The sequence below is a fragment of the Lactuca saligna genome, chromosome 8 (genome assembly GCF_052625555.1).
Source record: "Lactuca saligna cultivar CGN05327 chromosome 8, ASM5262555v1, whole genome shotgun sequence".
NCBI lineage: Eukaryota > Viridiplantae > Streptophyta > Magnoliopsida > Asterales > Asteraceae > Lactuca > Lactuca saligna.
The window spans coordinates 22,086,301-22,111,154 of NC_136424.1; the positions used below are offsets into that span (position 1 = coordinate 22,086,301).

At 35.3% G+C, this 24,854-nt stretch overlaps 1 long non-coding RNA gene across 2 annotated transcripts; it reads right to left on the reverse strand.

The window, feature by feature from the left end:
- Positions 1 to 632: 632 nt before the first annotated feature.
- On the reverse strand, positions 633 to 23,025 carry LOC145012692 (uncharacterized). Of its 2 annotated transcripts, XR_013664625.1 has the most exons (4): positions 22,682 to 23,025; positions 22,079 to 22,149; positions 21,119 to 21,209; positions 633 to 785 (listed from the first exon to the last, which is right to left on the reverse strand). It is a non-coding gene; the product is annotated as an uncharacterized LOC145012692 (long non-coding RNA). The 2 variants fall into 2 exon arrangements; XR_013664624.1 differs by lacking the exon at positions 633 to 785 and having other exon boundaries at positions 20,652 to 21,209.
- Between the last annotated feature and the right edge of the window lie 1,829 nt (positions 23,026 to 24,854).

The window sequence follows — 24,854 nt, forward strand, 5'->3', positions numbered from 1 at the left end:
ACTACTACCAATGAATTACAAGGTATACATGTTTTTTTGCCAAATGTTTTACTTGACACCGAAAAAATAGATATGATAGCATGCTAAACTCATCACCACTCCTTAGGGAGAGGGATTCACTCCCTCCCAACCCATTGAACTCACTGCCACATCAACTTTTCTTTTTCATTTTTCTTCATTTTTCTCAACCCGCAACACACGAAAATCCTATCTTTCTCAATCCACTCAACCCATTCAATTAAAAAAAAAAATACTAAACTAAGGTACAAGTCTTAAAACACATAATACAAGAGAAAATGATAGAGAGAAAGTAGAGAGAGAGGATGAAGTGGGTTAGTGAAACCAATTAAACAACTCGCCGAAGAGGAAGTGGTACCGACGATAACTCTATTGCTAATTAAGATTTTCCCTTGATTATTTTGTATTTTTTTAATTGAGTGGGTTGAGAAAGATAAGATTTTCATACGTTGTTGGTTGGAAAAGATGAAAAAAAATGAACAAGAAAAGCTGATGTGGTAATCGGTTCAGTGGGTAGAAAGTGAATGACTCCCTTATAGTCTTAATCACATCAAACCACAATAACTTAATAAAAATCGCAAACACCCCCTAAATTTCTAATAATTCCTTTGACAAATATAATAATTAATTTGGGATAGAAGTGTAAATAGGTAGTAAAATCCAAACTAGAGTGATGATAGTAAGTACACCTATATGGATGCTATACAACAAAAAATACTTGTAAGGAAGTTTCCAAGCTCCTTCGTGAATGTTGTTCCGCTCTTTTTCTGGTCATGATAGCGAAAGACAAATATCAAAATTATGTGCAATATATCCATATGAATTATGTTGAAAAAATTCATTATCTTTTGTGATATTGTCCAGAATATATATATTTTTTCACGTTACCAAGCTTACCTCTAAAAATAGAAAGTTATGCTTCCAAAAGTATATGCCATATATCTTTATATGTCTACCCAAAGATCATACTATCCTTTTTCAAAGCCAATATACTCCAAGTAATTTAATATTTATATGACACTAGTGTATATAAGTGCCAATAAACAAATGATAATATTAGTGTCATCAATATTTTAATGTAGTCATGATTTTTTTCGAAACAAACCGAGTACCTTTTGATTATATTCTGAGATAGGAGGTGTGGAATCTACATTGGATAACTTACAAGGACTCCGAAACATGAGGGTCCGGAGGCGGTGGCCCCAGGTAGGAATCCAAGTGGAATCTTCCACGCAGGGTCTACGGACTCGAAAAATAATCCATATGGAGAAAACGAGCTATACCGACATTTTCCTACCAAAAACTCATGGTTTGCGTCCATTAAAAAGAGGTGATGTTTCCCTACACAATTGTCATATCTCTGGTATAAATTGAAAGGATGATGTTGCACAAGTTGAGATACGAAAGAACGATAGCTGTTTATTTTCTCTGCAAGTTATCTTTGGAAAACCACAATCAATTGCAAGATATTTCTATGTTTCATAATTTGTAATAGGCATGTATTCCAATTCTATTTGTTATTGGGTTATCCCAAATCAGATTTCGTGATACCTCATACAATAAGGTTGAAATCATATATATTAGAAAGGGTTCTCATACTGATTCTTGAATTATAACTCAAATTCTAACATTGGTAATCAGTAGGTGAACTTTGTTTAAAGATAATACTAAAACAATTATGGAATATTGTCGCAAAAATACAAAAATAACCTTTTTATATCATTCTGATTGAAATTTATAAATTTAGCTACGCATTTTAAGATTGTTGATATATATATATATATATATATATATATATATATATATATATATATATATATATATATATATATATAGAGAGAGAGAGAGAGAGAGAGAGAGTAAGGAGCCCCCGCTCCACATGGGTCAGAATGGTGGGTTGAGGTATTATAATCAGTTGTCCGCTTCACCTGTAACAAGTAGTGAAGAGAGTATATTAGAGAAAAGTTGAATACATTATGAGAAGTCTTGTATATATGAAGATGGAAGGATAAACTAACCTCGACTCTTAGATCTTGATGGCTACTTTCTTGTGATGATTTGGGTATGCGATTAAGGTAAACAACAAACTAAAAACAATGATTACTTCATAAACTCGCATGAAATCTTATTGAAGAAATATAACTCAAAAACTTCAATCTATCTGATTAAAGGAACCTATTGACTATATATATATATATATATATATATATATATATATATATATATATATATATATATATATATATATACACACACACACTAAACAAAACTAATTAGTATATAATTAGGATTCCTAAAAGTAATCTAAAACTTTCCATGTAGAGAATCCTTATGGCTTAAGAAAATTATCTAGAACTTGGACAACACTCCAAGGAATTTGCTTCTGGACTGGATCACACCATCTAGCCACTTCCAGACTTAGGTATTCACTAACAATTACTCCCTGAATTTTTGAGTCGAGGGTATTTCTTGCACACCAAGCAACACTCTCATCTCTACGAACCTTATTCGAGCTAAGGCCTTCGTAAGTGGTTCTGCTCATTGCTTATTTCCCGAAACATGTTCAACAATCACTTGCTCGTTTTCTGCACACTCTCGAATAAAGTGGAATCGAGTGTGAATGTGTTAGCTTCTTCCATGAAAGACATGATTCTTTGACAATGCTATTGTTGATTGTTATCTATGCGAATCAGCACCTTCTGTTTCTTCATTCCTGTCAGCTCAACTAATAACTCCCTTAACCTAACTGCCCGACACGCAGCTGCAGTAGCTGCCATTAACTCAACTTCACATGACGACAATGCTACTGTATCTTACTTCTGGGAGCACCAAGTGATAGGTGAGCCATGAAGGTAGAATACATGCCCTGTTGTATTTTTCCCATCATCAACATCAACATTGTGACTGCTATCACTATATCATATCAAGCTCATATTATTACTTCGTTTATATATTATCCCAAAAGATGGAGTACCACGCAAGTAACGAAGAATTTGCTTAATAGCGCGTGCATGAGATTCTCTTAGACTTTGCATATAACGACTAACTACTCCAACCGAATATCCTAAATCTGAACGAGTGTGTAAGAGATATCATAAACAACCCACTACTTTTCGATAATAGGTAGCTTCAACTTCTGGTTCATCTTCAGCTTTAGACAACTTTAAACCCGGCTCCATCAGACATTGAGTTGCATTACACTCTTGCATGTCTGCCTCTTTTAGAATGTTCATAGCATAACTCTCTTGCTTCCACAACCATTTTCTTGCAATACTTCAATTCCCAAGTAGCAAGTTAGTTCACCAAGGTTTGACATTTCAAATTGTAATGTCATCAGTCTCTTAAATTGGTTTATAAAATCTAAACTTGTCCCCGTTACGAACAAATCACCTACATAAACTACAACTATTATGTATTCTCCATTTGCAACCTTTCTATAAACCACATTTTCTTGCATGCATCGTTTAAAACCCATATTTTTCAACGTGTTATTAAGCTTCAAATTCCATGCTCTCGGAGATTGTCAGAGACCGTATTAAGCTTTTGCCAATTTGTAGACTTTTGTTTCTTCACCTTGCTTCACGAAACCTTCCAATTAGCACACATACACTTCTTCTTTTAAATATCCATATAAAAATGTATTTTTACGTCGAAGTGATGAATCTTCCATCCGTTCTTGGCCGCAAGAGCAATCAATAGTCTTATTGTCTCGAGTCGAGCTACTGGCTTGAATACTTCATCAAAGTCAATCCTTGCTCTTATACATAGCATTTTGCTACTAGATGCGCTTTGTACCCTGTAATCAATCCATTTGTATTTCTTTTAATTTTATACAACCATCTTAACCCGATAGGTTTAGCATCTTTAGGTGGAGGAACTAATTTCTAAGTATTATTCTTCTCGATGGAGTCAATTCTGGCCTTCATTGCATCGAGCCAATTCTTGTTCACTTTGGCTTCTTTAAAATTCTTTGGTTCTTCATCTAATGTCAACATTGAATGATCCACATCTAACTCATAGTCATTTAATCTTCCTGGCAACACTGAAGTTCGAGCGGACCGTCGAAGTGGGACAAAACTAACATCATTATTTTGATCATGAACAGGTTGCGATAGGATGCTATCATCATTATAAGTGTCATTGGTTTGGTCGGTTTGGGCTGGATCAGTGAATTGTTTGGTTTCTGTTGCAGTTGGGATCAAACCACCATTATCTTGGGTTGCTTGACCATTACTCCACAAGACCGTAAATGTACCCGATCCATTTCCATCTTGATTTTTGGGTTCATTATTCCATTGCCATGTCTTATTTTCATCACAAACTACATGGGCACTAATAATAATTTTATTTTCCTGTGGATTATATAACCGAAATCCTCTCGAATTGAGTTTCTTTCCAAAATATACCAACAGTCGTGACCTATCATCAAGCTTCTTCAAATGTTTTGAGACTACTCTTTCATATGCAACACAGCCAAATACTTTCAAGTCTTCAAGATTTGGTTTTTCACCATAAAATTTCTCGTATGGTGTAGCACGTATCAATGCTCGAGTAGGTGTACGATTTATGATGAACGTTGCATGTCGTACCGCTTCACCCCAAAAATTGGTTTGGAATATCTTTTGCTTTCATTAGGCAATCTGTCATCTTGAGTAGAGTCCGATTTCTCTGTTCGACTACACCGTTTTGTTGAGGTGCATAAGGAGCCGTCAATATACGTGAAATCCCTTCTTCATCAGAAAAACGGTTCAACTCAGTTGATGTGAATTCTCCACCTCTATCCATATGGAAAGTCTTGATCTCTTTACCGGTTCGTTTTTCAATTGATATCTTGAATCGTTTAATAATTCCGGATGCATCGTTTTTGTGCTTCAAAAGAAAAGACCAAATATATCTAGAATAATCATCAATAAGAACTAAAGACCACAAAAGTGGTTTGGAATATCTTTTGCTTTCATTAGGCACCGTGTCATCTTGAGTAGAGTCCGATTTTTCTGTTCGACTACACCGTTTTGTTGAGGTGCATAAGGAGCCGTCAATATACGTGAAATCCCTTCTTCATCACAAAACCGGTTCAACTCAGTTGATGTGAATTCTCCACCTCTATCCGTATGGAAAGTCTTGATCTCTTTACCGATTAGTTTTTTAATTGATATCTTGAATCGTTTAATAATTCCGGATGCATCGTTTTTGTGCTTCAAAAGAAAAGACCACATATATCTAGAATAATCATCAATAAGAACTAAAATATAAATATTAGCTGCTTAGGTGGGGGGATCAACCGGTCCACAAATATCTCCATGCACCATCTCGAGAATATTTGTAGCTCTATAATTATCTTTCTTTACAAACGACTGCTTAGTTTGTTTTCCAACCATGCAACATACACAAAGTTGGTCTTGATGTTGGATTGTCGGTACCCCTTTATCTAGCTTGTGCATCAAGTTTATCACGCCCAAATTAATGTGGCCAAGTCGTGCGTGCCATAACCAAGATTCATCATTAAACTTGGCTTGTAAGAAATGTGGTTTTCCAACTTTTAACTTTATTTTGTAGAGTCGGTTTGGACTTCTCGGGACTTTCATAAGTAATCCTCCATCTCCATCTCGCATGATTAGGAAATCATCTCGTATCCGAATATCACAACCGGCTATTGTAGATTTCCCGAGGCTAATAACATTGCAACAAAGTGATGGGATATGATAAATATCCTTCATTAGTTTTTGCTCACCGCTTTTCCCTTCGAACAAAATTGACCCTTTTCCTTTAATGCTAACACACGATCCATCTCCAAATCTCTCTCTACCTGTTATGTTTTTATTTAATTTAGAAAAATAAGAATAGTTTCCGATCATATGGTTGCTCTCACCATTATCTAAGTACTAAATTCCGTCTTCATCAACATTTGCTTCAACTTTTGGAGGGATGTATTTGTCGATCTTCATTCAAGAACACCGTTTCTTGAAATGTATATATTCATCATAAAGAACGCCCCTTCTTCATGATTTGTATCTCCTTCGTGTGTCTGATTGATGTTAGCCTCATGATTTTTGATTCGATCCGGGCATCTTGAAGCAAAGTGACCATACGTGTCACACTGGTAACATTGAATATTTGAGAGATCTTGTTGCTCGCGTTGTTTTCCTTTCTACTTTTGATATTCACGATTTTTATAGGATTCTGAGTGACCGTGATTTTGGGTGTTACCCTGACCACGTCCACCGCCACGTCCACCACCACGTCCTCTTTCTCGGTTATTTGAACCCCGACCTCTACCTCTTGATGAGTTGGTGTTTCTGTTGGACGATTCGGTTTTGGAATACAATAATTTATTTTGAGTCTCCATTACTTTGTCTTCACCGTTGATTCTTTCTTCATAAGCTTTTAAGCGACCAACCATGTCTTCAAAGCCTATCGTCTTAAGGTCCAAAACTTGTTCAAGGGCTGCAACTATGTGTACAAATTGCCTAGGGAGGCTCGTAAGAAACATCTTCACAAGCTTCTGTTCAGTCATAACTTCTCTTAGTGAATCGGATTTTGAAGCAATTTTGGATAATTTTGCACCGAACTCATCTATTGTACTACTATCACTCATATTTAGATTATCAAATTCCGTGATTAGAGTTTGGAGTCGGGCTTCCTTCACACGATCAACTCCTAGGTTACAAGTTTTAATCGCCTCCCACATCTCTCTTCCGGTTTTTAAATTACCAATTTGAAGGATTAAATCCTTCGGAATCGCTTGAAACAACAATCCTTACACGATGTTGTTTTTCTTCACATCATCTAGTCCATGATCAATCACATCACAAACGCCATGAATCACAAGTAGCACCTCCATGCACATCCTCCAAATTGTGTAGTTTGTCGATGTCAAAGTCGGACATTGGAACGTGAACGACGTGTGTTCCTTAGCCGGGGGTTGGGACGATTCTTCTCCCGACATTGCGGTTCGATTTCTAATTCCTCCTTAGGTGTTGATTGATAAAAAATACCGTAACCTAACGAGATTTGGGCCAATTAATGAATAAAAGGGTAAAAATCGATATGGGTAAACAAGGGCCCAAAAGAGAAGGCAAAAACACGTTTCTTTAGGGATCCACACGAGTTCCTTTAAACGATTTCCCTTCGCGAGGGCAGCTTCTTCGCAGGAACAAAGAACGATCGATTTCACCACACCGGTTCCTTGTTCCTTCTTGTCAAATTTTTTTTTGCACACGAGCTCTTCCTGATCTGGGTAGGAGAATTCCTTCTTACGCAGGTTCTCCTTCAAATTCTTCCTCTTCACTTGCAGATAGACTTAATGTTGCAGGGTTTTTTTTTTTTTTTTTTTTTTTTTTTTTTTTTTTTTTATCTTCACAAAACAGACTGAAAGTAGTTCTTGCTTAAAGTACAAGCAAAAACACAAAACAACAAAAGTTGTTGCAGGAGATCTCTCTCACCACAGTCGCAGGTGGTCGCGATCTCCGAGCAGTCTATGATCTCAAAATAGGTCACGAGTTCTGGAGGCTTCAATTGTAGCACCTGGTTCCTGGTATGTAAATCTTATTTGAGTATTTTCCATTTTTAGCCTTGGACTCGGCGAGTCATAGCTCCGACTTGCCGAGTAGGGACGAGACCCAGGACACGTTTAAGTTGGCGACTCGGCGAGTCCACATCCTGGACTCGGCGAGTCACCGCCGTTGGATGAAACCCTAAGTTTCAGGGGTTTGCACCCTATTTAAACCTCATATCCGCCTCTTGCCAGCCCCCATTCACCCCCAGAGCTCCCAACCCTCATTCTAAGCTTGTTCCTTGAGAGTTTGAGACTATTGTGTGTGTTCTTGAAGGCTTTGAGGCAAGAAGGGGAAGAAGATCAAGAGGAAGAAGAGCTATCCGAGCATCATTGTGTTTTTCAGCAGTTTCATTGAGGTATATCCCATTTTCCCCCTGTTTCTATGCTTAAGGTTTCATTTAAGACACTCTTGAGCCATTCCCCAAGCTAGTATGTGTATAATGTTCGTAATAAGTTGATTGGCCTCTAGATCTAGGCAAGATTGAGCTCCAGGAGCTCAGATCTGTTAGCTTTATGGACCTATATGGCTTGTTCATCCTAGATCTACCCTTTTGAGGCATTTTGAACCCTAAAATCCATATTGGTGAATATCTACACGTAAAGTTGGAAACTTTACGTGTGATTCGTGTCTTAGAAGCCCAAATTTATGAATGGCATGGACTGAAATCGAACAAATCGGTGTGTTGAAAAATGTTCTTATGTAACCTTGTATGTGACCATAACTGAAATAAGATGAACTGTTTTTATACAATCTAACAAATATTATCAGTTATTTCAGGTTGCATGAATGCGTGATAAAACGGAAAATACGAAAGCACGCGCATAGACGAGAAAATTAGTTGTGTGACTAAAAAGTTTCACCAATATATATATATATATATGTATATATATATACGTATGTATATATATGTATTATATATATGTATGTGTTATATATATATATATATATATATATATATATATATATATATATATGTATTATATATATAGATATGTATATATGTTGAATAGTCAAACAAAGAAGAAGTGAACAAAAGTCAAAGATGAAGAAGCCAAACCCTTCCCACGTTTTTTGCTCTACTACTACATCAACTTGCAGCCTCTACTTCATCTTTCAACTTACACTCAAGTGCACTACTACAAGATATTTGTTTCTCATATATATACATGTGTATGTAGTATGTGTTTAGTGTTGGAGATAATAGAAGAGAAGAAGAGAGATAGATATGATATAGTGAGTTTTCCTTTGTAAAACTAAACCCTCTCAATCTTCATCCCTGGAGCTAAATGAAGAACACCAAGATCAAACAAGAAGCTAAGTGAAGAACACCAAGATCATCAACAATGAAATGAAGAACACCATCAACCATCTTCATCTTCTTCATTGAAACTAAAGGTTTTTCATCTTCACCACCTTTGATCATCACATCATACATCACCAAACACTTTCCTTACATCAAAACACCAAAACACAACCATGAAACAACCCAAAACCTTCTGCATCAAGATCAACCACAAAACCCATCACTATTCATCATCATCTTCATAAGAAATTTCACCACCTTTACCACCTTATATCAACCTCCTTCCAACCTCTAAACAACCTTGAAAACATCCTCAAAACACCATAACACCATTACCTTAGCCAAAACATCACAAACAAAACTTTCCTTCAAATCACAAAAATCCCGAAATTGACTCTGACACGAACACGCCCCATGTTAAAAACCAAGGCAAAATCAACATGCCCCGTGTTTCCCTCTGATTGCCTTCTTCATACTTCTGAACCTCAACACGCCCCGTGTTCAGCAAGGCTAAATCAACACGCCCCGTGTCAGCATCAGCATCATGAACACGCCCCGTGTTCAGCAAGGCTAAATCAACACGCCCCGTGTCAGCATCATTCATCAAGAAAACCCTCCAAAACCCTCCTACACGACCCGTGTCACTTGTGCCTTATCTTACACGACCCGTGTGCATGTTTTTACCCAAAAATACCTCAAATACAAATACATAAACCCATGTATTTTGTACCCTTTTGTAAACACTTGTTTTACATAAAATCGAGCTTTAAATGAACTTTTTGTTACTTATCCAATACCGGATTGATCTTTGAACAAATATCGACTAGTCGCTCCAAGAGTCCCAATATCGACCAGTCCATTCAAAGAACAAATATCGACCAGTCGCTCCAAGAGTCCCAATATCGACCAGTCCATTCAAAGAACAAATATCGACCAGTCGCTCCATGAGTCCAGTTCAGTCAATTTATTGACGAACCTACTTGATATATATTTATATATTTATATACTTTATTATAGCTTTATGTCACTTAAATATAGTCATTTATATTATTTATAGCTTTATGTCATTTAAATACAGTCATTTATATTATTTATAGCTTTACGTCATTTAAATACAGTCATTTATATTATTATAGCTTTCAGTCATTTACAGCTTTCATATTTATACTTATTCCGCAATTATTATTCGTTATATATATATATATATATATATATATATATATATATATATATATATATATATATATATATATATATATATCTTATATCTTAAACTAAAATATCTGTCACACAGTAACTGGTAACCGAGCCTTTTGTTGTGGTGATCAGATTGTTATATTTCCAACAAATCGGTATCTGAGCTGATATATAAAAGGAATAATATCCAACACGGTGTATTAAATGGATGCATGGCGACGACTCGGCGAGTCGTTCATGCGACTCGGCGAGTCTGCTCGCGAGTCACCGAATTTGTCCCTTTATGCTGTATCGAGTTTGAGCAGTGAGTCACAGGGTGTGACTCGGTGAGTTGGAAGCTGAACTCACCCATGCTAGGACTCGGCGAGTCATGGCCTGGCTCGGCGAGTCCAAGGCAATCTTCATAGATCAAGAATAGACTCGGTGAGTTGTTCATACAACTCGACGAGTCTAAGCATGAGTGTTCATCGGATGAAGATGAACTCGACGAGTTGTTCATACAACTCGACGAGTAGGACGAAGAACTTCAATGTCAGTTTAGAAGAACTCGTCGAGTCATAGCCTAACTCGACGAGTAGAATCAGGGACTCAGGACAATCGTCTGGATAGGGACTCGACGAGTTGGAGAGCCAACTCAGCGAGTCGGGTCAACTGAAAGTTGACTCTGACTTTGACTTAGGGCTAGACCAGGGGTAAAATGGTCATTTTACCCAAAGGACAGTTAGCAGTGTGTGATTGAGTATGTTATGGGAATTGCAGTCGGAGGATTTACGGAGCAGCAGCAGCAGTCAGTCAGTTCCCGATCAGTTCAGCAGCTACTTTGAGGTGAGTTACCTTCCAGTAGCGGTGGGTCTAAGGCAACAATGTCGGCCCACCAGTAGGAGATGTGTGATTAGATGATTGTCTTTGTGATATTCATCTAGGGTTGCTACTACTGTGTTATGTTATGTGTTAGTGACAGTAGGGGGAGATAGTCCCCCAGAATACCGGTCGATAGGGCCGAAGGGGCGGTTATGCCCAGCCATGCTAGATAGACTATGTGATATATGTGTTATGTGTTGGATTAGTGTCTAAGTCCATAACTATTTTGGTATGTACTTGACCCGATGGTGCATGGTCCTTTTGGGTTGCCTTCACCAAAGCAACTTGATTGGAGAAATGAATAAAGAGAGAGACGATAATATGATTTATTAATATGTTATAAGAATAATGTATTAAAGGAGAAATCATATTTGTTTAATTAATATTGGTCAATAATTAATTAAGAATTAGTTTTGTGATCAAATGTAATTAATTAAACTAGAGGGGCTGATTTGTAATTATGTGATAGTTACAAAATAAGGTAAGGATTATCTTATTTATATGGTGGACGAATTTAAGGTTGGAAAGCCTTAGAATTCGAGTATGATAAGGATTCAAGGATTATCTTATTGGTTGCTTAATGGATAATCAACTAGATAAGGATAATGACTGAAACCCTATCTCTACACCTATATAAACACCCCTAGGGTCATGAATTCGTGTATCCCTTCCCAAGAGGTCCTAGATACGAATTCTAACCTCTCACCTCTCTCTTTATACCTTCTCCACTTGCTTATGGTGTTTGTAAGCCATTAGAGGAGTGACACTTGTGACTCTAAGCATTCCAAAGTCAATCCAAGGTGGAATTGGGATTGTTATTGCTACATAACAATCAAGATATGATCTTAAACCTAATTACATATTAATATGATTACTTGTATGCTAGAATTAGGGTTTATAGTCTTGGATTCAAAGCATGTACAATAGAGAAACCTAGATCCAAGCATTAGGGTTTGTATGAGCACATAGGATGTCTTATAACCAAAAACCCATCAATGGTATCAGAGCCTAGCTTGGTTTCAATTGTATTGATGCATTGTATAACTGGAAAATCGTTTTTTGGGCTTTATGGCTGAGGAACTCGGCGAGTACCACAGTGTACTCGGCGAGTAGACCTCAACTCGGCGAGTACAGTGTGGTACTCGGCGAGTTCGAGCGTCAGATAATGCTTATCTCGGGATTTCTTGCTGTTTTTGCATTTGGATAGTTACCTTATCATGTTAGATCAATATAAATCCAATTTTATGATATATATGACTATATTCTTGATCTAATTAAAGATAATTATCAATTAACAAGATAATTGTTTCCTTATAAGATAATTGATTAATTATTTTGAGTAAATTGATAAATTGTTTTGCAAGAAATCATTAAATAAATCAAATATGGATAATTATGTGATTAAATGTTAATTTAAAATTATTTGTTATTTGATCCTTGTTGTTATGAAAGGTTTCATATTTTCCCCTTTAGGTTTTATAGTTTAAATTTGAACCCAAAAGTTTTGAAGTTTTGAAATTTAAATAGTTAAAACCCTAATGTTTTGAAAAATGTTTCAAAACTTGCCATCAAGTTTTGGAATTTAAAAGTTGATTAAAAGTTTAATTAGAAATGTTAAATTCTAAAACTCTAGTAATGTTTTGAAAAGTTCAAATCACACCCTTATGGTTTTATTAATTAATTAAGGAGTATAATTAAAAGAGGTTTAATAAATCCATAAAAGTTTAGGTTAACCATTTAATTGAATTAAAAGTGTAATTGTTAAAGTTAACCATATAGTATTTTAAAAGTATAAAATACACCCTATACTATATATAACATTAAAAGTCTAACATTATATATGTGTATAAGTAAAAGTCAGTCTTACCGTTAGTAGGCCTCATTCACGAAGCTAGTCTATAAGGGGTGTTTAAGGAAATTGCCTATAAAATGGCGATTGAATGGGTATCCACTCTTACCCACCGCACTCTTGACTAGTGGAGGGTCGTTAGCCGAACGGGTAGGATAGGATGAAACCTTCCATTATAAGTATAATGAAATACAAAGTAACTAAATGTTTTTCAAATTCCCAATCTTAGTTACTTAGGCAAAAGTGAATTGATGCAATTCCATGAAATTACACTTTGTGCCCTTGCGAAGACGTTAGTGGAGTGTGTGTGGTTTACCGACACACTAAATGGTTCTAAGCAAAGGTAGCAAAGGGTGACTCAATGTTTGTCATAGTTCGTTGGAGCGTGTGTGGTTTACCGGCACATCGAATAGGTGATTGTAACATGTGAGGGCACCATGTAGTTTGCATGGTTATTCACACCCGCTTTGTGATCCTCGGCATCCCAGTCACAAACTAGAGGGGCATATCGAGATTTAAACATGCCATTGAAATGTTCAATGAATCTCAAAGAATCTAGGAGTTTTCATAGATTTAAAACTTAAATTTCTTTTTCGTTTTTCATGGTGGAAATTAGTGAATCGTCATTCACTTACCTTCAAATGTTCTACAATTTGGGTTACGGCATCCCTCTCCCGAGTTGTAGAATATTGTGTTGGGTCCTAGCCTTGGAATTTCATTTGGGTGATTTACCAAGGACTCAATCAATCAACTAACTTGAATTCTTTTTTTCTCCCGATGTCAAAGTTTGACAACTATGGTCTTCTCAATCTCGTGGAACAAGCATGAAGATGATATTCCACGATTCGATTGAGGAACAAGAGATCATGCTTCACTTCCTCCTCCTCCTCCAATTATTCTCCCTAACCCACAAGTTCAAAGGCTTGAAAAGTTCAAGATCACTCAAGCCCTTTTGGCAAGTAAACATAAAGAAGGAAAGTCGGTGTGTGCACACGTCCTAGGGATGAAGTCACACTGTTGGGATCCGTTGTCTGTGAGGAAATGGCTGTTGATTGGGTTCTTCGGTCACTTCCTAACTCATGTAGTGAGTTCGCAAGAGAGTACTATATGATAAACCACGACGTGACCCTTATAGATCTCACTTACATGCTTATTGCTGCTAAATCAACAATGGTTTGGCGCAATAGAAAAACAAAGTTGATTGGTGAATCTGCCTTCAAGACCTCTATGGATATAGACAATGGCAATGAAAGACATGCAATGATCGAAAAGTTTGATCATAAGAGAAAGGCGATGTCTGAAGTAGTTCCATGTGTTGTTCCAAAGGAGTCAATTTGCTTTTATTGCCAAGAGAAGGAGCATTGGAGACGAAGCTGCCCTATTTACCTAAGAGATCTAAGAGATGGGAGAGTCAAAAGTATGACTACGCTTTAGGTAAGAATCCACTATCTAACTCCATTAAGTTCCTATTCGTTGATTCTTAATACATGATGTGATAAGATTGCATTTGAATGTTTTGAAGGATCGGTGAAAAGAAAGGAAGCTTGATAAGAGAGCAAGATGAATCTAATCACAAGTGATGGATCTCGATCGCATGGACTTGAAGATTGGATTTTGAGCTTAGATAGTTATGATAGAGTTGTTAGAAATTTTCCTTTTACATAGTTTTCAATAGATTTTGCATTGTAAGGACAAATGTTTTTCCGCTGCTTTTATAAATAAAACAAATTTTGTTTAACTTATTTGTTTACTTCCTTGCAATGAAATTGTTATGAAAATTGATGTTTGCATATTTCTACAACGAATGGAGATGATTCTTAGTTATGTTATTTATGAAAATGTCAAGAATTTACCAAATAGAGAGAGTTTCTCATCGCCCAAGTTTCAATTGGACAGAAACTTGGAATCATGCAACGTGGATGCACGATGAATGAGAAATTACGTATTTGGAAATTAGACTAATTCATTGACAAAGTGTCAAGTGAAGGACTAGGAGATCAAGTACACAAAGTTGTGTGTTGATCAAGTTCACCATAAGAGTAACAAAGATATTCGTCATGATTTACTAAAGGCTTAGTAAATATGATTACACTTACAAGATTAAGTGTAATTCTGAATTGATTAAAGAGTTTAGATCAATAGTAGAACGAATAAGAAGAATCAAGTAGGCAGAAAGATAAAAGTTTCCCCATTCTAAGAAGAAGGGAGAGTAGCTTTTATGCTTTATGATAAGTCTTAATGATTAAGAACCATATCTCAATTGATCCTCTAAGTGAGTCTTGGTACAATTGTATGTCCAAGAAGAGGAATCAAAGATTGAAGAAATGGTCAAATCAAGAAGTCAATCATACTTCGTTTCAATAACAAGTCTTAAAGTTAAGATTGTGACATGTGAGTGAAAAGTATTAAAGGTTTATAACATTCATCAAATGTGGAAAGTTGTGATGTCTTGGATAAGACAAAAGACCAACTAGGACCAATTTGTGAAGTGTTTTAATAAAAGCTACACTAACTCTTGAATATTTGTTTGTCAAGAAATGTTTTGACAAGAGAATCTTATATGTCAAGGAGTCAGTGGGAGTCTTAATAGTCTTGAAAAGTTTCAAGAACAAATCAAATAAACCTTATCGATTATCACTAGCACACGAGTTGAGGTTTACAACCTATCGTGAAGACATTATTTTGTTTCTGTGCCAATCCAATCGAGTTAATTATGCATGTGAGTCCTATGAGTTCTCATTTGAATGCATAAAAGGCAAGGACCTTGATCAATGGAAAGTACATTGATAGGAAAAGGTGAGCTGCTTAACTACTTGGAAGACGTGGTGGGCAGCTGTGCTACCATAAGGCAAGAAATCAAGATTAAAAAAAAGGCTCGGTCCATATGAGTTTGAATTTGTCGTAAACTTTGGTTTTAACAAATTCACATGGATAGGAACAAATACACCATTTAAATCTAAGTATCATAAGATTTCCTCCTTCATGAAAATGATTGTGAGGAAATGCTTTCACTAAGAAAGATTTTAAGAAGATAGTGATTGTAAAATTGCATTCTCGAATTCAATCATGGTTACGGTATCCCTTTCCATAATTTGAATTGTGAGGTTTGGCAATTAGTCTTAATTGTTTAGACACACATATCAACTATCAAAGGCAAAGGTGTACAAGTTCAAGAAGCCTTGATAAAAGATTATCAAAGTATTAGAAACATGAGCTTAAGAAATTCGATAAGTATTGTTTTTCTGAAAGTTAAGATGTTTATGAATACATGTCGAAGCTAGTGGGAGCATAAGTGTTATGTTTTATAATAATCATCATGATAGTGGGAGCATAAATGTTATGATTGTATGATTATTAAGGCACGTATTGCATAGTTGGCAATATTAATTATAGAAAACAAGAGTCATACTTTGCAAAGTTGTAAGAGTTGAAAGGTTGTTTTGCTATAATTAAGGGAGAGGATATTATGCTTCATTTCAAATCTAAAGGATTAGGTTGTGGAATGTTAATAAATTTAGTTAAAGGTACATAGTGTGTTCTTAAAATTTCGATTATGATTACGGCATTCCTCTTCACAATTCGAATTTTGAGAACATAGCAAATAAAACATTGTGCATCGTGTCCCATACGCTTCGGGTATAGGATGGATTGCAAATGCTTTAATGTTTAACCATTCTAAAATTTTCCAAATGTCTAGCGCATTTAGAGGGAAAAGGGACTAGAATCGGTTTTGACTAAAATAATTAAACAACTATCAAAGGACAATCCAAAGTTCGACGAGGATTGGTCGCTTGTGAGTAGTTGGTAGTATAGTATTGGAAATTATGGAAATGTTTTCATATTGGATGGACAATATCGACATCATTACGAATATATAAGATTCTATTAAGAAATTAGTTGTCATATGGAAAATATGGAAGCGTGTCCATATTGGGAAGTAAATATTGAAAATCTATGTCTAGATTAGAAACTTTTATGCAAAAGGATGTTCAAAGGAATGTACTTTGAGTGAGAGACATCATATCTAAGGAATTGTCTTGTAACAATCTCCAATAGAAGACTTTGTAATATCATTGGCAATAGTCTTTGTGACTTTGGTGCAGTGACATTACGAAAGGATCGTTGCATAAAGTGTTAGAATCTAGTATATTCTATAAGTAACAAGAATTTAATATTCTTACACTTAAGAAAATGGATTTGGAGTTGTAAAATGAGAATGATTGGAAATGTGTTCAATTTGTCTATTTCACAAAAGTAAGAACCATAGGTAAACATTGTGTGCATGCTAGGAGCATAGGACAAGTGTAATAATTCAAGTAAGAAGTTGATTACCCGAAACGACAAATAATGAGTAATCGATATGGTGATAAATAAAATGTGTTTTATTTATGCTCAAAGGGTTGAGGCCATATGGGATTAGTATTATTCTTGTGTTTCACTTTGCATGTTTTGACTTCCAGAATAATTGAGTTTATTAAGAATAATCGAATTATTCAAACGGGCCACAGTCGTTCATATGTTGGAAGTAGATATGAATGAAGACTGTCATGAATTGGTGTGTGGATTGTCTAGAAAAGTATTAGACATTAGCAAATTTTTGCTGCAACGTTCATGAGTGCTTATGAATATGATTTGAGCATTGGATTAAACCCACGCTCACTTGGATCACTCCATGAATTGTATCACGAGTGATTAGTGAGACGATAACATCTTATATTCTTGAAACCGAGATGTGTGAGTTGTATCTTGCTAATCGGTTGCACATTGATAATATGTAAACGCACTAGTAACTTGGTGTTATAAAACATATTGTTGTGTGTGATTTGGTTAGTGAGTGCAAGCAAGCATTGTATCAAAGTTTATCCGTTCCTTTTATCCAAGGTAGGATAAAAGCGATATCTTTGGGCCCCTCGATGGTTTAGTGATGACATACGTAAATGCTCGGCCGGGCTAGAGCTAATTTGATTTGTTCAATTAGTCTGTCGTCATAAATCGAAAATCGAGATATAGTACAAAGAGAATGATTTGAAATCATATCTCATACGATATCTAGAATGGAGGAATATATGATCCCTTATCTAAGGACACGCGTATCTGATATGATCAGAGTTGACAGCGACTTTGGAAAGCTACGATTGCAGATCATGATCTGAAGTCATACGCAGAATAGTTGTTAGACTTATCCAAGTGGGAGACTGTTGGATTAGTGTCTAAGTCCATAACTATTTTGGTATGTACTTGACCCGATGGTGCATGGTCCTTTTGGGTTGCCTTCACCAAAGCAACTTGATTGGAGAAATGAATAAAGAGAGAGACGATAATATGATTTATTAATATGTTATAAGAATAATGTATTAAAGGAGAAATCATATTTGTTTAATTAATATTGGTCAATAATTAATTAAGAATTAGTTTTGTGATCAAATGTAATTAATTAAACTAGAGGGGCTGATTTGTAATTATGTGATAGTTACAAAATAAGGTAAGGATTATCTTATTTATATGGTGGACGAATTTAAGGTTGGAAAGCCTTAGAATTCGAGTATGATAAGGATTCAAGGATTATCTTATTGGTTGCTTAATGGATAATCAACTAGATAAGGATAATGACTGAAACCCTATCTCTACACCTATATAAACACCCCTAGGGTCATGAATTCGTGTATCCCTTCCCAAGAGGTCCTAGATACGAATTCTAACCTCTCACCTCTCTCTTTATACCTTCTCCACTTGCTTATGGTGTTTGTAAGCCATTAGAGGAGTGACACTTGTGACTCTAAGCATTCCAAAGTCAATCCAAGGTGGAATTGGGATTGTTATTGCTACATAACAATCAAGGTATGATCTTAAACCTAATTACATATTAATATGATTACTTGTATGCTAGAATTAGGGTTTATAGTCTTGGATTCAAAGCATGTACAATAGAGAAACCTAGATCCAAGCATTAGGGTTTGTATGAGCACATAGGATGTCTTATGACCAAAAACCCATCATTATGTGGTAGTAGTAGGGGGTGAAATAGTCCCCAGTATCCGGTTGAAAGGACCGAAGGGGAGGCCAGCACCCAGATATGCTAGGCAGTATCCGGTCGAAAGGACCGAAGGGGAGGCCAGCACCCAGATATGCTAGGCAGTATCCGATCGAGAGGACCGAAGGGGTAGGTCGGGCACCCAGATATGCCTGACAAATTTACGTATGTTATGTGATTATGTGGTATGTGGTATAGTGGGGGAACTCACTAAGCTTTTTGATTACGTTTTACAGTTTTGTTTTCAGGTACCTCTTCTTCGAAGGGGAAGGAGTTGGCGCGGTAGCGGCACATCATGCACACACTCTGGTTTCCACATTTACGAGATTCACTGGGATTTGTACTCTGATATTTTGATGGGTTGTATGGTTTGGCTTTTAAACATGGTTTGCGTTGTGTTGTGGTTTGATCAAACAATGTTTTTAATTATTAATGTTTTCTAAAGTAATGTTTTAAAACGAAATTTTCGGACGTGAAAATTGGGTCGTTACATCAATTGTTGCTACCGAGTTTTCAACTTGTTGTCACGAACTGCTTTGATTTCTAAACATGTTTTTTGAAGAAACAAGATGCTCTGATACCAATTTAAGGTAAACAACAAACTAAAAACAATGATTACTGCATAAACTTGCAGGAAATCTTATTGAAGAAATATAACTCAAAAACTTCAATCTATCTGATTATAGGAACCTTTTGACTATATATATACCAAACAAAACTAATTAGTATATAATTAGGATTCCTAAAAGTAATCTAAAACTTTCCATGTAGAGAATCCTTATGGCTCAAGGAAATTCTTTGGTACTTGGACAACACTCCAAGGAATTTGCTTATGGACCGGATCATGTCATCTAGCCACTTCCGGACTCAAGTATTCACTAACATCTAAGTGTTAACTCAAGTTGAGGTTTCTTGAGCTAGAAAGGGATCACAACATCTGTTGTGATCTCCAAAACCCAAGTCAGAAAAATGACGATTTTGTTGCTTCTTAAAGCAACGATGAGCATGAAAAGCTTAAATTCACCTTGGATTTTTAGCATTTTCTTGGTATAGAGAGGTTCTAAATATTTTTCTTGAAGACCCAATGTTACATAAACATTCCAACAAGTATAGTATAGAGACTAAATATTTCTTTGTATAAACAAACTAAATGTACGATGTAAATCTAAGAAATACAAAAACAAAGATATGTAAATAAAAAAGTAAGAGTAAGGGGGTGTTTGTCAAGAAAACTTATTGCTTATTAGCTTATAACTAATTAGCTTATTATCTTATAAGTTAATAAGTAAATGTATGGTAACTTATGAAAAAATGACTTATTAAAGGTTCCTCACCGGAATAAGTTATTTTCATCCAAACACTTTTTTACCTTAGAGTGGTGTGGAACCTAATAAGTTATTTTAAAAAGCTTAGCCAAACACTACTTAATTCATATTAGGGGCAGTTATGTCATTTCATTTTTTAAATTAGGATGTTATACTTTGAAAAATCTACCCTATTAATTATCATATTTGAAAGTGTTTGATCGTAACTATAAACACCATGTTGCATTGGCTCGGACTCATGGGTTCATCAGAAACCAAAAAGCCATTATATTATTTCTTGCAAGTTTCCTTCAAATAAATAATAAATGTATGAATTAACCTGAGTCACTTTCAAAGTTTATAGGATCCATCTCCTAACCATGTTTCAAAATAGGAACGAAATCGAAGATTCCAGATTTTATTTGATCTAATTCCAACCTTAATCATTGGGGAGATCTACATTGGATCCCAGGGTATCTCGGGATGCCCCTCAATAAATTTTCAATAGTATAATTATTTTGGGAAGGTTTCGTTTATGTTGCAGTCCTTAATATAAATATGTTTAGCGAAATAACAATAAAAGTTGTAGTTGGTTTAGGTGGTTATGGTGATAGGGCCTTATTCTGAAGGTTGAAAGCTCGAATCTTCTTTCTAACATTTCTTTTCTTTTATTTTCGTAGCAATATAAAAGGATTTTATACAGTATTATACGGATTTTATACCAATTATGTTATGATGTTGTGAAAATTAAACACAAGTACCAACTTGTACAAGTGGTAAAGTGTTCAACTTTTAACTTGGATGTCTCTATTTCGAATCTCGACTTTGACACGGGTGTATTTTATTTTGTTTTTAGTTTTTATCTTATATCCCATCAACTTGTTTCTTATAATTCTAAAATTGCCCCACATCGGTCAGAACATGAAAACATAGCTCCTATACATTTATTATATAAGAAACACAAACTTCTCAAACTTTCGAATGAGTTTGGGTTTAAACCTGAAACCGAGGCCATCTACAGACAACCTCAAACCACTGACATTCGCAATGCTCATATGTCATCTGCCTTTTGTAAGATTATGTGGCAGTCCTGTTGACAGAAGAAAAGCGACGCCATCATTCTCGATAAGGCATAAAAAACATGTATTGATTAAATTGGTTGGAGAATTAAAGGTATGTTGGTATTATAGGATAAAACTTAAAACTAAAGTATGTTGCTCATATTTATAAACCAGAGAAAAGTATATTGCTATTTTAGCAATTTATTTATTTATTTATTTATTTTTAATACTTAAAGCGATTAAGTTGGATAAAGACTTAATCTCGTAAGCTATTTATGGGATTATGGGTGTTTATTTCTTACTCAATACATAAAGAACCAAGTAGTGGAAATCATGGAAATTAGGTGTTTAATAGATCCCACACGAGCACTATCAAACGGAAGAATTCCTAAATTACAACTATGAACCTGAGTTAAGAAATGTCAAAGAATCAAAGTTTGGAAATAATTTGACTCATCAAAAAAATGAAATTTCAAGTAATAGACCGAAACAAATTAAAAAAATCAAAATTTACCTCTTCTTTTATTCACTAACTTAAAAAAGTCTTAATTTTTACAAACATGGATCACGTTGCTATTAATCAACATAGATAGTATTAACACAACAAATATCGAGATTTCTTTTTTAAACATCACTAAAACAATCACACAAAGTTTCATCTAACAGCAAAAAAAAAAAAAAAAAAAAAAAAAGAGATTTGCAAAGCCAAATAGTATTGCTAAATGGAAAGGAATTGATTGCAAATGATTGTTTCCTTGATTTCACCCTCTAATCAACTCAATGAACACAACTTATATAGGAACAAAATTTCATTCACACATTTAATCAAAAAATATGTTTAAATATTAATCAGATAATTAAATTAGATATGAAAGAGATAACATGGAAGCAAGTTTACCTTGTCTAGAGCTATTTCAACAAACATGTTTTCGTCTATTTACATTGCTTGTATACCTATCATCCATGAACCTATTGAAAGACAAGAATCAAATACAGGGTATTATAGTCATATACTGAGACATTCACATCTTGTAAAGGACAACTTTACATGTTTGTGTTTATATACAATGCATATGTTTTTGGGACACTCACATCATGTAAATATGGCTTAACAAAATCCAAATAAACCAAAATACTGATGAGATGACACATATTGTACGTTTTTAAAGCACTTTTATATCAATCTGACTTATGAAGAAGTATCAACAAATTATGGACCTAACGAAGCACTAAGAAACATCTGAACAATTCTTTCGCAGTAAATTACGAATCCAGATTTGACTTTCAATATTTGACATTTCAAGTACAAACCAATATTCAACAATTTTGAACCGTCAGACCGTTCATTAATAAATGTCATATCTTCTTCAATAAACGCATCCTCCACATCAGATAAAGTGAATAGATGAAACATTAACAGATGAAGATGAAACGAAGATGAATGAGAGAAACAATCAACCAAAAAACAACCGACGCTCTAATCAGTAAAACAAAACATAACCTGTGTTGTGGGTCGTCACTGACTTGCTGCATCGAAGTGGAGGTTGTGTTGCTGCGATGGTGAATAGAAATCGATGACAATTGGCGAATCTAAGCAGCTTATGATGAAGACGATCATTCAAGGAACGGGTGAAGCATCCCTAAGACGATGGAGCTCACTCAAAACCATGCGGTATTGGAACTGGCTGAAAGGAAACATCACAATCGATCCTACCCTCTGGCGATGGTGGACTTGAGAAAAAAGGTGGTTGGAGCCGGATTGAAAATCAACAGTGGTGTGAGTGATGATCGTTTGAGAGAAGACTGAGAAAGGATGGGGAAGTTATTTGATGAGGGAGGGTGGGGAATGATCCGATTTTAGCTTGCCATTGATGAAAAAAGGAACGCGTGTATACACACCAAGCCTATTTTTTTTGGCCCATACATACGGTGCCCTTTACAATATTAACAATACCGTTGACTACTAATAAAAAAATATAGAAGTGCTCTAATAAGAACCATTTACTGTTCCTAAAGGAACTATCTTTTTATCTACATGTATAATTCTTAATGTAGCAACTATCTTTTTATCTATATGTATAATTCTTCATGTAGCAACTGTAGCATAATAGGTTGAAGACTGAAGTAGGGTATGAATAACTTTATTTTCTCCCCAATCTAACTTATGTTCTACATATTATTATATAATGTTTGGATTTTCTAAACATACTTTTATCTGGAACAAAAATGAAAATTGGTCTTAAGTTATTAAGCTATCTTATAATTTTGAACTTTGTGAATATATGGTTTTAATAAGGGAAATCGATTAACCATATAAATGAAAATTTTGAGAACAATAACCAACTTTTTATAAATATTGTCAAATGACCACTTACTTTGGAATATCGTATTCTAGAGTAAGTGGGTTCATTCTGGAGTAGGGGGTGGCTGGTAGGTATCGGGTACATAATCTTACACTCGTATGTTCTATGTTCTGAATTGAAAAAGTGTATTCCGGTTTTGTATTCTATAAGAGTTATGTTTATTTCGAAGTTGGTGTTTATTAGTAGGCATTGGGTTCAGAATCTGACATGCATACATTCCGGACTGAAAATGTGTATTCTAAACTGTAATCTAGAATGTACGACCATTCCGTAGTGGTAAAATTAGGGTATTTGTATGTTCTTTGTTCATCTATAAGCCATATGCACTATATTTGTTTGTCTTTGTTCCCCAATTGTAGTACATTTCTTTGTCTTTGTTCCTCCACAAACAATGTTCTTTGATAGTTTTTGTAATCTAAAAGAATGAGTATGTATAAGGATTTTGTTCAAGTGCTTGTTTCTAGTGGAGGGCAATGGCAGTGTATGAAGGGATCTATACACTATATTGCTCCAAACTATACATGCTTTGGTGTAGATATAAGCAATGATATTAACTTCATTAGGTTAATCGCATTGGTTAAGTCTAGGTTATGCATATACTTGATGATAGTGATGTAGATATTTTCTTAGTTTTGTTTGTAGAATGCCTCCTAACACAATACAATTGTTTGTTGTTATTAATGTTATGGGAAGTGGTATTCAGTGATGTCCTAGGGAAAATCGTTCAGGTGAAAATGGATCTTCTAGTGCTGGAAGTAACACAATACAATTGTTTGCTGACAATCAAACTGTAGATACTCCTCTTGAAACTAATGCATGGTATTTTCCTATTGATGGTGTTCCTTTGTCTGATCTAAACCTTTACCGGACTGTTGTGGGAAGTTTGGTTTATCTCACAGTTACCCCTCCGGATATTGCTCATGCTGTTCATGTTGTCAATCAGTTTGTTACTGCTCCTACGTTTGTTCGTTGAGGAGTTGTTCTTCGTATTCCGAGATATCTTCGTGACACTCAGTTTCAGACCCTCTTGTTTCCCTCGACACCTTCTTTTGAATTACGTGTCTATAGTGATGCTAATTGGGATGGCGATCGTCATGATCGTAAATCCACCACAGGATTTTGTGTGTTTCTTGGAAAGTCTCTCATTTCATGGAAATGCAAGAAACAAGATATTGTCTCTAGATCGCTTCCACGGAGGCTGAGTATCATGTTATGGCTACGACTACATGTGAGATTATCTGGTTACGGTGACTTCTTGCGGATATGGGGGTTCACATTTCTTCACCTACTCCCCCGTATTGTGACAACAAA